This window comes from Lepidothrix coronata, unplaced genomic scaffold (assembly GCF_001604755.1).
Source record: "Lepidothrix coronata isolate B3197 unplaced genomic scaffold, Lepidothrix_coronata-1.0 Scaffold1206, whole genome shotgun sequence".
In the NCBI taxonomy this organism is placed as follows: Eukaryota; Metazoa; Chordata; class Aves; order Passeriformes; family Pipridae; genus Lepidothrix; species Lepidothrix coronata.
The window spans coordinates 1,346-5,466 of record NW_016691386.1 but is presented as its reverse complement, the minus strand read 5'-3'; the positions used below and the strand labels follow the sequence as shown (position 1 = coordinate 5,466).

The following is a 4,121-nucleotide window of genomic DNA, read 5'->3' as shown; positions in this document are numbered from 1 at the left end:
CATATCCTTTAAACACCTTCAGGGATGGTGACTCAACCATGTCCCTGGGCAGCCTGTTCCAATGCTTGACAACCCTTTCAGGGAATATATTTTTCCTGATACCCAATCTAAACTTGTCCTGGCACAACTTGAGGTCATTTCCTCTTGTCTTGTCACTTGTCACTTGGGAGGAGAAACCAACCCACACCTTGCCACAACCTCCTTTCAGGTAGTTGCAGAGAGCAAAAAGGTCTCCCCTCAGCAATAAGTCCTCCCAAACCTACAACCTGCAAAACCTGAAGAGCAACTTACACAAGATGTGCTTCAGAAATTACAACCAGCATGGATATGTATCTATCTTGTTCTGTCCTTGACAAAATTGCTGAGTGACCTCACATTGTTGAAGTGTGGCAGCATACGGTCAACCCCAGGTCTTCACTTCCATCATTTCTAACATAGAAAATCAACACCCTTAATGAAGACAAAATGTATCATGAAGAAAACAAACCTTTTCCAGGGGGCCTAAAAAATGCCTTGTCTTAAATGCTCTCAAATAAAAAATGGAACAAATGGAAATGGACTGTACAGAGAGTATTGAAGGCTTCCCACTGCTGAAATAAGAGCAGAAAACTCTTACCTGCAAATAATACTCTCCTTCGATGACATGTAGCCCATCAAAGGCACCCAGAACATAAATTTCATCTTGCTGCTTCTCCACCATCTTGTAACTCAGATAGCAACAGAGGCCCTGACGACAAATGGCATGATTTCCTTCAGACTCAGTGAGTTCTATGAAGGAGATGAGATCATGGTAAATTAGTGTGCTGATTATATACGATTTGAGTGGCTGAAGCTATACATTCTTTCTTGAGTTTAACTGCACTAGAAATCACTAATTTTGACTAAAATAAGTGGTAACACTGTCAAATCAAAAAGTTCTGTATGCAAAAGATATTACCAAAATTCACATCCTTATTCAAGTGCTTTACATAAATACAGAAATCTTTAATGCTCAGAGGAAAACCTATCCATAAGGAATAAGAGTTGTGTGACATTGGGTTATCAACAACATAACTACCTGAATGGCCCGGATCTGCTTTTACTTGGACGGCAAAGTTTAGAGCTACGTTGTAGCAGGAAGTTTCTCTCAATTCTGCAAGTACATGCACACAAAATTTGTGCTTGAGGTCTAGCATCTGCTTAGGAAAAATAATGAAAACAAAGCCTGCAAAGAAAACGTGACACAATGTCTCCAGCCCAGAGGTACTATTTACAGGACTCACAAGAACGTTTCTCAGAGTCAGGTTTCCACCTAGTGGAGAAAACAAAGTTTGGGCTTTCACGTGACCAAAACAATGATAAATGCCAGGGTCAGACGAAGAAGAATAACACTCATAAACTCTCAGGACTCATTATTTAACAAATAACTAAAACTGTTATAGTCAACTTAAGCATTTCTGAGTTCTGACATAGCACATTTTTAAATCCTTTATATCTTTACAAGTACTCCTGCCCTAATCCTGTTGATATGTGTGTATGCCTGCTGATAGGAATTTCTACTCAGGTCAACTGCACTACACAGATATAAATGTTGCCCATGTGAACAAGACCAATTAGAGCAATATCACATTACCTATCGCACCTAAAGTGGAGTTGTGCGTATTTGCTGAAGAAAGTTGATGCCTGTTCCCATGGCCCATGCTGAGTGAAACTGGACTGCTGACAACAGTGGAAGAGTGTTAATCCAAGCAGTTGGGAACAGAATGGTGTCAACTTGAAATCTGCTTGCCAAGACCACAGCTGGAGTGGTCTAGAGCATACTCTACCACATGATAGAGTATGCCTGTGCAAGTGAAAATGCCAAAGTAGCCAAAGGATGTATTGAAAGTCACAAATCCTGGATCCTTAGGGTAATTAAACTGTTTCTCTGTCATAAAAAGGTTGTACTGTTCATGGAAAAGAGAATGGAGGAAATAAAATATTAGAAAAGAAATCCAACCATTTAAGTTAAAAAACATTGAATACTCATTCACTTAAATACAGGTAATGGAGAACATGTTTTGTGAACATGCTATACCTCAGTTTCAAAGAGGAGAATAATACCACTTCAAGAGAAGTCAAGCACAAATAACTGTGGTTCTGATCTATACCAGTGTAGGGGATTTGTATTTAGTTAGTAAGAGTTTATTTAGGACATTAATGTTTAAATATCTTAAGTGTCACTTCCTACTGAGATGCAGTAAAAACAGAGGGCTTACTGAGCTCTAATTAATTCCATTTAACTACTTGCTATTTAATTCAGAATAGCAGGAACAAAGATATTGTAAGGCAGTGGCTTCCACCTGCCCTCTGACACTTTCTCTATAACGACTCTATGTAGAAACACATTTAAGCCTGGGAAGCAGCTTCTGTTTCTCATCTTTAATCACCTGAGAATCATAATCACTTCCTGAACATTGTAAAATCCTCTCACCTTGTGATAACAAGCCATCAGGTTTCCCTTCTGAGTCAAAGATAATATTGGTATTGTACTGATAGTGGCCATCACTTGGTCACCTTGGATCACTGGAATTGCATGGTTTCCTGTCTCCCATATTTGCAACCACACAGATGGAGTTATTCCTTGCCCAGACAGCTCAGTCTTTCCAGCATGGGTGAGGAAGCAAACCTAATCAGCAGGGAAGGAAGAAAGAAGTAAACGATCAAAACTTTTTGATCCATAAAAATTCTAACGCTAAGATTACAGATCACAAGAGCGATAGGTCTAGGTTAGCCATATCTAATCGGAGGCTGTTATTTTCCGTTATTTGACAGAAGGCAGCAGATTTGTGCTTCAAAGCGTAGCATGCTGAAACTCTTGCATCACCTGACATTAACTGAGGAACACAAGGGTTTCCTTGCAGTGAAAGCAAATCTTTGCACCTTCAAGTCTCCCTTCTGCTGCCGGCATGTGGCACAGCATCGATATTACACCAACACATGGGCTAATCTCTGCAGCTCTCCATTTGGCTGATGTGCTGAGGTAGCTTCTGATTTGTTTCTTCTATGGTATGCATTGTTACTTGCCTATTGCAGCTTCAAAAAATGGAGCAATTTATTAAGAAAAATAACAGAATAAAAAGGCTACCAAATCATGATTCAAAAATGTAAGTTTGGAATTGTGCAGTATATTCTTTCAGTTGTAGCTGTTATTTTATTCAGAAATATTCCTAATATTCTCATAATGTAAACATTTTCTACAACATGCACAGAATAACTTACTGAAATGTAGATTCCATAAGTTTCTTCTTTTAAATAAATCTCAGCCTTTCTGGTGTACAAATAAAGAGAGTTACAGTGAAGAAAAATGACAGAGAAAAACTGCAAAGAAAGTTGTCTGAAGCTATTTATGGCAACTACATGATGACTAACCTGGCTTCATTTCACAGCAGTTGCTCCAAGACACTTAAAACTATCAGTCACGGCTCCTAAAGGTAGCCATCTTTCTTGTCACTGTTCCCCCATTTATAATAGGGACAATACCTTCCAGGATCAGCACATGGAATCCAGTCCACCTGTGAATTTGGGATATCCTCAAGACAAGGGTATATTGTTTCCCTTGTGAAGACCCAGCCACAAATGCCATCTTCAAGAGTCACAATGATATGGGCACCCTGGTACCAACATACAAACCACCAAAACCACCATTAAGACAGGAAAAGATAGTCAGTGTTTACTCAAACAAATGTCTCTAATGAGATCATAATAGCTGTCTGGCTGCTTCTTTGATGGCCACTTCCAAAATTGCCGTATTTTTGTCCATCAGCATCAAGGGTTCCTCAGGAGAAACTGGCACTTCAGTGTCCTCTGGTTGTGCTCACAGACTGCTGCAACACAGGTTCCCAGGGCACAGGCCTCAAGAGCAGATAGCACCAAAGGGTTTTAGGAAGCCCCATGTCTGGAGCCCAGAAATCATCCAAGAGGAGGCCACAGGCAGGCAAAAGCAGAGGGCTTTAAAAAGAGGAAGTCTTGCACAATATCTGGAAGTTTCCCAGGGTGACAGAAAGCTGACACCAGGAGATGCAATCACCCTGCCTGGAAAAACTCACAGCATCAAAGGCAAGAGAGCCACCAGCATTGAGCAATTCTGCCTTACACCACCA

At 40.3% G+C, this 4,121-nt stretch overlaps 1 pseudogene; it reads right to left on the bottom strand.

Moving 5' to 3' along the window:
• Positions 1-258: 258 nt before the first annotated feature.
• LOC108510523 lies at positions 259-3,888 on the bottom strand (annotated as a pseudogene).
• Positions 3,889-4,121: the final 233 nt, after the last annotated feature.